Genomic DNA, 11053 nt, shown 5'->3' with positions numbered 1-11053 from the left:
AGAGAGAGTGGGAGCGAGAGAGGGAGTGAGAGAAAGAGAGAGAGAGAGAGAGAGAGAGAGAGCATTATTACATTAAATCAACTCACTTTCTCCTTTGATTTTCTAATGCTTGTATTGGCCTCATGTTCAAAAACACCAGCAACTATCTCACACACAAAAGCACACATAAATACACAAAACACACACACCTGTTTGGCTTTGATATCAAATAGTAGGTCTGCTTTTATCCAACACAAACACACACACACACACACACACACACAGACACACACATATCAGTGCAAATATATGGCAAGTCATTTCTGATGAACAGTCCTTTACTTTAACCCTGCTTGTTTCATCCTGCTTGGCTTATTTCTGTAATAACTTATTTCTCACTTTTTTCAAATAAGCACAAATGACTGAAAATGCAGATTATGAAGTTTTAATCTGACAGTTATTGTTCTGTGCAAAGTCTTGCTTTGGGGAAAAACAAGCCTGCTGGGAAACAATGAACAATAAATGTATGTATAAATGTAGTTAACTATGTAATTATATAACTATAATGCAACAGCACTTTCAATTGTACTATTCATGCTTATGTAGCATCATTTCTGAAGGACACCTTTTAGATTTTTAGGGTCCTTCGGTTTTATCTGCCATGCTATGTTTACTTGTCACACCCTCACTATGTTGGTGCTGAATATGTGTAGAAAAATCTGTGTTGGGAAAATGGAGAATCCTCACCTACTGCATGTTCAGATATTGCCCGTTACCTGTGGCGCTGCGAGCGAGAGCTCATACAGCGAGCACCAAATAAGATAAGCGTAATGCTTATATATTTATCACCAATAATCACACTTCTCTTCGTGTGCCAATACTTCCAGGCAGAAATAATGAGATGCCTTGCCGAGGCAGGTTTTGAATAGAAAGCCTCCACATGAATGCTAGCATCCAGGGACTTTCGTGCTGGAGGTGAGGAAAACACCATTAGACACGTGTAAAGCACCATTAACAATTTACCAGATTAAAATGGCTTTTCAATTGATTTGTAAACAGTTATAAGTCTCAGTTTCGGGTGCCCACTGCTTCTGGCTCTGCAACTGCAAATTATAATGTCTAACATACTCGATGCACCCAAAGTGGATGCATGATGGAGGGCCTGAGTATACTGGAGCACTGGGCCTGTTTTGTACTGAAGGCGTAATGTAGCATATAAACAGGCTTGGTCATGTAACCTTTCAAATCTGATACCTCCTCTAATAACTAACATGGCATTATTGACCCAAAATCTCATAGATATGTCAAGCAGTTTATTTGCCAGTCCTACTCACCCAATTTTAAAACAGGTGCAAGTCCGAAGTAACACTCAGAAAGGTCACAGAAAGGTCGAATTAGACTGATAGAAAACATATAATATCATCTGTCAAACATAGTGAAGGCACTATTTTGGCATGGGCATGTAGGGCTGCCAATGGAACTGTGGTTACTGGTGTTTATTGATGACGTGACTGCTGAAAGAAGTAGCAGGAGGAATTTTGAAATACACAGAACTTTACTTTCTGCTCATATTTAGTCAAATGATACAAAGCTGAAGGACGGCGCATAGCAGTACAGATAGATACTTACTCAAACCACACCAGGAAATTCTATTCACCTACTGAAGACAAAACATAAGACCAACAAACAAGCAGAAATTGAAGGTGGCTGCAGTATAGGCCCAGCAAAGCATCCTAAGAGTAGGATCAGCATTTGGTGATGTCCATGTATTTCAGACTGCAAAAGATTAGCATTTAAGCATTAAAAATAATCATATTTCTTACAAAGAGTTCATCCAATTACTTTTGAGCCTGTGAAAATTCCTAAATGGTGCAATGTGTGTTAAAATGTACACTTTAAACACACCAGTTATTGCTTCATTTCAGATCCATAGAGGTTGTGTACAAAAAAAGTCACTGTCCAACTATTTATGAAAGACAAGGCAGTAAAAAAAATATTTTCTACATGGTTTATAGTCACTGGATCTCACTCACTGATTAGCTTCGGTTTACTTACAGTAGCTGGTTAACAGCAAGGGGTGCAGTGTAGTTGTGGACTTTGGGAACTCTTTATTATGAGCAGATGTCAGCGCTTCTTTTCAGGACAGAGCTTTGTGTCAGTTATGCTTGTATGCTGCTCTGAATATGGTACTGAAACTGATTATTAGCTATTCGTCACATTTTCATCAGTGCTGATATCAGTGCTGAGTTTAAAGTTTTGATTTGATTGCAACAAATTATAATGACATTGATGTATGAGTTTATAACACAGTGCGTCAACACACTGTAACGTTATCTTTGCTGAAGAAGAAAAAACCTTATTATTATTCATTTAGATGGAAGTCAGTGTAAAATTATTTATATATATATATATATATATATATATATATATATATATATATATATATATATTCTATTGGTCCATTCATCATGAATTTTTAAAAAAATGTGAAAAACAGCTGGCAGATTCTACATATGGCAACAAGCAAACAGCAAAAATGGAGAAATAAGATTTTGCACAGACATTAAATACAAATCCAGTGGTCACAACACCTTGTATACAATGCAGTTCGTTAGGATCCCAAAGCCTTTATGTGAAACATTCTTATAGGCATACAGAGGCATGACCTGCATAAAAAATCACATCATTGAAATGGAACTTCATTTAGGTCACGTTGGTTCATAGCGTATTTCAGTTAATTAAAGGCCATAAGTGTCATTGTTGTATGTAGTGAATTATTTCAACTTGAACACATGATTGGAACACAGGATATGATAATTTGCTACCAGGAGATTTGAGGCAATATGAAAGCTAATCCTTAATATGAAACAAGTAATACATTCAACATCTCATTTCATAACATCTATTCCCATAACCAAACGTTTCAGGACACACACGGTTATTAAAAGGGTTATTCTAATGCAGTTTACGTTTCAGTGAGAGTGCCTTTCCCGCATTTACAACTAGCATGAATGTCAGGGAGATGGTTCCACGGCCTCATGACACAGAAAGGGTTTTTTTTTCTAATCTGAAGGTTTTTATGGGGAGATGTATATCACTTGCCAGTTGATGATTAAAGATATGATTACCGCTGCATGGCCCCGGAGCGTGGCACATTTATTAGCGTACCAACAGATGGGGGCATACATTTTTCCTCGCAAATCCATCCGAAATGGCTCCTTGGGCAGCCGTATAAAAATGATGCACTACTCCATGCAGCGTGTTATAGGTGCGTGGAAGCAGAAAGGACAGGTACACACAATACAGGAGGAATAACAATACATATTTACTGCCTTTACCATGGGGAGTGATCTATACTGCACTCTAGTGTAGCACACCTGAGCAGCACCAGTAGCAGCATCATCTAAGGACAATAAAGAAAGACAGAAAGAAAGAAAGAAAAATGTATGACAAAATGAATGAAACAGATGAAAAGAAAAAGAACAAGTTTACAAGGTAAGACAGAGAAGTAGAATGAAAGAAGGACTGAATTAAAGAATGAATGCATAAAACAGGTGGGATAAACAAAGTAAAAAAGAGAAAGAATTAAAGAAAGAATTTGAAGTAAAGAATGAAAGAGAATGAATGTACTAAGGATGGGAGAAAGTATGGAAGAAAAATAAAGAAAAAAAAGAAAATGAATAAATGATTAAAATTGATAAATAAAATAGGCAAAAGCAAAGAACAAAGAAAAAAGTAAGAAATAAAAGAATGAAAGAATGAAAGAAAAAATGAATTAATATCCTAATGAAATAAAAGAAAGAAAGAAAGAAAGTAATAGTGAAAATAAGAAAGAAAGAAAGAAAGAAAGAAAGTAAAAGAAATAAAGTAAAAGTGAAAGTAAGAAAGAAAGAAATACTAAAAATATGAAAGAAAGTAAGTAAGAAAGAAAGAAAGAATGAAAGTAAAAGAAATAAAGTAAAAGTGAAAGTAAGAAAGAAATACTAAAAATATGAAAGAAAGTAAGTAAATAAGAAAAAGAAAAAAGAAGGAAAGAAAGAAAGAAAGAAAGAAAGTGAAAGAAATAAAGTAAAAGTAAAAGTAAGTAAGAAGGAAAGAAAGAAAGAAAGTAAGAAATAAAGTAAAAGTGAAAGTAAGAAAGAAAGAAATACTAAAAATACTAAAGAAAGTAAGTAAGAAAGAAAGAAGGAAAGAAAGAAAAACTAAAAATAAGAAAGAAAGAAAGAAAGAAAGAAAGAAAAAGAAAAGAAGTATGAATGGAAAAAGAAAGATAAAAAAGAAAGAAAAGAAAAGAAAAGAGAGTTGAAAGAGATGAAAGAAAGAAGGTATGAAAGAAAGAAACAGTGATCAGAAGAGTGACGTTACACAGCTGTAATGGTTTTCTGTCATTCACAACAGTTTACACTGTCAACAGTGGACCATACTAATGATACAAGAGGTCACACCAGTAAGAAACTGGGAGTCATCCATGTGCAAGGAGGGAGAGAGAGAGAGAGAGAGAGAGAGAGAAAGAGAGAGAGAGAGAGAGAGAGAGAGAGAGAGAGAGAGAGAGAGAAACTTGTCACTCATTACATACATTCTTCAGTCAGACAAACAAGTGCAAACCAATATTCATTATCATATTGATTGAAATAGTTCATTACATATGTCATTTTAAGGTTTAGTGCCAGTACGCTGAGAAAGGGAGTGTGGGAGAGGGAGAGAGAGAGGAAGAGAGAGAGAGAGAGGGTAGGAATTATCCAACAAAAGGAGCTCGCTGCACCGTGGGGACGTTTCCCTGTTCCAGTTCATTGATTAAGTTGATGAAGTTTAAATGAAGCAGACGCAGGATAAAAGTGAGGGCATTGACCAGCGGGCGTCGCAGGGAGAAAAAAAACACGGCTGATACACGCGGAAAAGCAAGATTTGCTAAATGCTCTAATCTTCAATCAAATCTAACATCAATACAGACAAAGTTTGGTAATGAGAGATTCAATGAAGCATGCAGGAGAGAGAATTAATCCCCTCTCGCCTAAACTGGGTTCAACTTTGAAGCCTGCTCCTCGGGACAGACAGTTATCTAAATGCTAAATAAGAAACGGATTGTACTTTTCACAGCATGCTAATCATTTGTTCATTTCATCTCCATCTATTTGTTCTCCGATGGCTTTGGCTTGTTGATCCTGTGATTAGAGCCGCCTCGGCGAGGCAGTGGATTCAATGAGGCTCATGCACGAGCGGCAACCTCGAAATTGAAGTCACTGGCTCTCAATGTGGTCCTGCAGGGCGAGGCTGTGGGCCCACTTTACTTTGGAACACTGTGGAACGCGATCTGCAGTCAGTTTACACCAGTACACAGTTTACACACCCACAGTGTGGTAAAGCTGAACTAGTGTTCTGCAGTGCTCAGAGCAGGCTTTAAAAGGACTGAGTGTCTCTGATGAAATTTGGTGGGTAGGGTGTTTGGTGGGTAAGTACACTCACTCTCTATGGTCTTTAATCATCTACAAGCTCTGTTCACCATGACTGGAAGTTTTAACTAACTCAACCTGGAGGCCTTGAGTTGAGTCCAGTACAAACGGCAATAATAAAGGACACTAACAAGCCTATATTATCATGCCAGTAAACAACACTGGAGAATCTATGCTGATCTGGCATTTCAGTGCTAGGGCATCACATACACAGTCTTATTATTCAAGGTTTGGGCACTCTTTGTAAAGTTAAGTGGTTTTTTTTTAGAAACATATACTTATGATTTTATAAGTTTATGTTTCTTTGCTTAATTCAACATTCCAAAAACCCAAACCACCAATTGCTAAGTCGCAATATACAAAAGAAATGTCACATATCATATATGAGAAAATACGTTTTTCATTCTTGCATTTATAGCTTGAAACGTTGGTGCTATGCTTAAGCATCACCTAGACTATATTGACACCTTTACACACACACACACACACATATATATATAAATATGTTTTTTTAGAAACATATTACAGCTTGCTAAAAGTAGGAGATCTTATTTTCACTTTTATCAACACAATGTGTCAAACTTTTATGACATAAATATGTTGGAAACAACTTACATGCTTCTGACAATGCACTGGATTATGTTTTTTTAATATATAGCTTCTGACACATATCAAAAATATATTCTGTCCATAAAAATGAGCTATTATAGCATGTAGCTTTAATAGTTTTTCAACAAAGGATGAGGCCTCATGAGCATCAGGCCCACAGCCTTTTTTTACAGTCCCGACAGTTCAGTTTTACTGACTGTCGGAGGTAACAGTAGATTTATTGTACACATACAAATATTTGTATAAAGTGTTAGAAATATGTGTTATAATTGGTACTAAATTATCACATACAGTCACATATATTCACCAGATACACCATATGTCCACATGTTTGTGGACACCCCGTCTGACGAATGCATTCAGCTGCTTTTAGTTGCATCCATGACACAGCTGCTGACACAGCTTGTCTGGTCCTTGTAGAGAGAATGCTGCCAATAGAATAGGACTCTCTGGAACAGATTAACATGAACCCATTGGCACCTTGCCTAATGCCAGGCATGGACTAGAGGGGTATAAAGCTCCCCAGCATTGAGCTGTGGAGCAGTGGAACTGTGTGCTCTGGAATGATGGTGGTGCTCCATCCAATACTTTTGGATTTTGGGATAAGTTGGGGATGAGGTGGGGTGCTGAGATCCAACATTCAGTGAGAACGTCTCACTAACACTCTCACTGAATGCAATGGACAGTTACTCCAACAGTATCTATCTATCTATCTATCTATCTATCAATATATATATATATATATATATATATATATATATATATATATATATATATATATATATATATATATATATATATATGTATTCTACACTCTAACTAGAATATATTCTGATATATTTCAAATACGTAACATACAATATATCCTGCAATATATTTTTAACCTATTTACAAACATTCAACCTTAGATAAAACACATTTCTTGTCATGTATCACTGTTTACATTAATTGTGTAAGACAATTTCACTTTGGTAACAACTAACATGCTTCTGACAATGCACTGGAATATATTTTGGATATCTTTCTTCTGACATATATCAAAAATATATTCTGTCCATAAAAAATGAGTTATTCTAGCATACAGCTAGAAGTAGTTTTTCAACAAAGGATAAGGCCTCATGAGCATCAGGCCCACAGCCTTTTTTTTATCATTAAAAATCATTAAAAGAAAAGCACTGCTGTATTTTAGGCTTATTGTACAGTGAAAGAAAAGGAAGGCTGTTCCTCCCTGTATTCTGTGTGTGTATCTGTCAGTATTCTGTGTGTGTATCTGTCAGTAAGTACAGATGAGAACAGGTGACTGATCTCTGTGGACTAAAGTAAGCGATTAAAACGAGACAGTGTGACTCGTCACCTCCTTTTCTCCTGTCAAATTAGTGCAGTTTAACACGTTCGGCACTGATTGATCAGGAAATTGTGTTGTAACACTCACACACATGCAGCTGCAGCAAGTGTAAAATGCCCACAACACGGCAAACACAGCCCACATACCTCTGTATAGTCCCCATATATCACCCCCACAGCACTGTTTTCAGTTTCCACGCTCACATAAATATGCATATGCTATTACAATTACCACCTCATTTCATTTACCACAACACACAAGCACTGCAGAAATATGTCCATGGTTCACCTTTTTTTCACTCTTGTTTTTTTCCACTCTCTTTTTTTTACCCCTTAAAAAGCCTATGGCCTGCCGGTGGACCAAGCGTGGTCCCACAAACTTTTACATTAGCAAAGAATAGCCCCACCAGTTTGTTTACAGATGTTGCTGTAGTTATACAGCATAGTGTGTGATAAGCCTTCCTGCGTTTAGGGGTTAAATTATTGCTAATATTACTTTTTGACAGAAAGTGAATCTGGTGATTATTTTATTCCACTGTGACAAAAATTCATGATGAATGAAGCAACAGGCTTCCATTGAAGGTTACGAGGGTTTTTGTTCCTCCTTCTGTAAAAGTTGCTATTTTGGAGATTTATTGTTTTTGGTCGAATTTTTGTAGCATTTTGATACACAGTTCTGTTGATACCAGCAGTTCTACACTGCCCTGACTTCATGGCTGTTACAGCACCATTTCTTTGCATACTGAAAGTTCACCTCAGGTTCAGATGGAAACATTCATTTTCTACTGGTATTATTTTGAATGGATCCACAGGATAAATGAGAAATGCTGTCAAAAACAAATGTGTGTAAGATAAGATTTCTATGGCTCTTTATGAGGCTCTGTATGTGTGTGTATGTGTGTGTGTGTGTAAAGGCATTCTGTCAACCCTCCCCATCTAATGTGTATGTGCATATGTGTAAGTGTGTGTGTGCTGGTTGTTGTTCTTGTTCCTCTTTGCTGCGCCTCCTCTCCTCTTTCATCTGTCACTTATTTCCCTTCTCAGCTTTCTTTGCGTTTCCTTGTCGCCTGACACGCTTTCCTTTCTCTTCTCCCTTTTTTCCCCCCAACTCCGGTCTACGGCTTACAGTTTGGGTCGCAATTATATATATATCAACAAAGCAAACAGAGCAGAAATGTGTGCTGGGAAGTTATTACGTGTTTTAAAATTGTGGCAAAATAAACATTTGACACGAGTGTGTGTGTGTGTGTGTGTGTGTGGCTGTGTGCAGGTTTGCTTACATACATACACATACAGATATAAATGCTATATTTGGAGAACAATTGATCGCAGTCAGGAGACAGCTCTGGCTAAAATTAGGCTGGGCTTATTTCCAGGATGTAACACTGATTATCCACACACCAGCTTATCAGTCAAATGGTGCACTTAAACAGTAGGATCTAGTCGTATCTGCAGAGCTCCACATATTTATGGCCTGTTGGTCCTCTTTAGAATGACGGGTTTAGAAAGAAGAGGAAGCTGGATGGGAAAAGCATCTCACTTATTTGTCAGCACCTTTTTTTAATACGAACAGCTGAAAGAAAATCCAGATTCTGAAATCTGAGCCAATTCTTTATTTATTTATTTTTTAAATATATTTTTCATGTTTAGCAAAATGGAAATTTGGCAGGTTTAGGACCTTTTACCAAAATAATAATTATATAATAATAATAATAATAATAATAATAATAATAATAATAATAATAATAATAATAATGTTAATAGAATTGCCTGTGATTCAGTACGTGAATCGGATCAAACGTCAAGATTCGTCTGGCTTCAGTCAACACTTACTGAGGTCAGTTATGCACATGGTCTCAGAGACTCGTTTAGAGTTTGAATTAAACGCGGCTCTTTATATATATTTATATTTTTATATATTTATATTTATATATATATATATAAGAAAGGTCTGAAGAACTTTGAACGGCAGCTATTAAAGCCTCTAAATCGCAGCGCTGGTTCAACAAAAGCACTTTAAGCGGGGCTCCGAGTCACTGTGTGAAGTGCGCCGCCCTCCAGCGGCCCCTGCTGGTACTGCAGGGCAGCGTGCAGCGCGTTGAGTGAAGCCGGAGTCCTGCGCTTTCTGCCTCTCTGTGATTCTTCATCCACGTTTTTTTTTCTCCGCCGCGTTTGAAACGATTAATTAACACTCGCAAACAGAGCGGGAAAGACCAGATTGGCGCCGCATTTTATTATAGCTGAGAGACTGTTTTTTTAGTCTCGCTTAAATTCTGCTGTTGATTTTTTATTTCTGCAGGAATGTGGGAGAAGAAGCGGAACACGTTTCTTCAACTTGAGACGAGATGTTGCTAAAAACGCTGAGGCAACTTTTAAAGGAGATAATGAGATGGAGAACAGCTACCAATGCTGCTGCTTTTTTTTCTGAGAGAGAGAGAGAGAGAGAGAGAGAGAGAGAGAGAGAGACTGAGAGAGACATAGGTGTTACAACAATTGTATTACAATATACTTTGAAATTTTATAAAATACATATACAGTAGCTATATATATATGTAATTTATTAAATATTATAAAATTCATATATATATAATAAATAATATATAGTCTTTATATATATATATAGTAATATTATATGTGTATATGAATGTATCTATCTATCTATCTATCTATATAGAAATGTATACATCTATACACACAATGTAGACATCAATATATTACTGTATACACTGCATTTATTCTGTACATTTCGTTTAATCGGATAAATCAATATTTGATCTTGATCTTTTACATTGAATTATTTAATTCATTGTGTATTATTTTATACAAATATTATAAAGTGTAATATTAAATATTTATCATATATATCATATACAAATGATTCCATTGGCTTTATGATTTCTTGAGTATATAGATGACAAATGTTATCACAGGCAATAAAGTACCAAATCAGTACCAGTTTACTAGCAGCAATAAGAGCACTGGATTACCTATAGTCCTAGAGTCACTGTGAGCATGGCAGATAACAAACACGCATTTCCCACAACACTCGCACAGAAAGCCCACAGTGCATGTCAACGCATGGCAGCACATTAGCCAAATCCTTGTCTTTCTCTGCCTCTTTCTCTCTCTCTCTTTTTCATACAAGGATATTTCACGCGTGATGCATTAATGCCCCCCTTCACGCAATGCTGTCTGCTTCCGTCACTTTGGGGCTCCTATTCTGCATTTCTTCCCCAATCCAAATCAAATCTCTTTCATTTTTTTTTCTTGGCCTGTCAAGCTTCCAATTTGGTGAAGGGGGGAAAAAAGGAGGTCACGGTGCGCCTGGAGGGATGAGGGGCAGCTGCTTGGCGACCAGCTCGAACGCCACACCTTCAGCTTCCTTTCCAAAGGCATGCATCCTCCGGAGCCATTGGCGGCCATAATGGTGTGGAGAGGGGTCGGCGTACAAAGAGCACTGCTTTACTACTGCAGTAGTATTGATCAGTGTGCGAGTCAGTAATTGAGCAACGCTGGTGCGTGGGCTTCGGTTTGCAGGCTTTGTAAAGGCATTCTACTGTTTGTTTTAGTTACTGTGGCAGACAGTCCTGAGGCCTGAGACACCGGCCCACTCTGGCTGGTTGACCTCTCATGATTTGACCCTATTAGAGATGGCATAAGTGTGGTACAAC

This window comes from Salminus brasiliensis, chromosome 7 (genome assembly GCF_030463535.1).
Source record: "Salminus brasiliensis chromosome 7, fSalBra1.hap2, whole genome shotgun sequence".
Taxonomy (NCBI): domain Eukaryota; kingdom Metazoa; phylum Chordata; class Actinopteri; order Characiformes; family Bryconidae; genus Salminus; species Salminus brasiliensis.
This window is presented reverse-complemented; position numbering follows the sequence as displayed.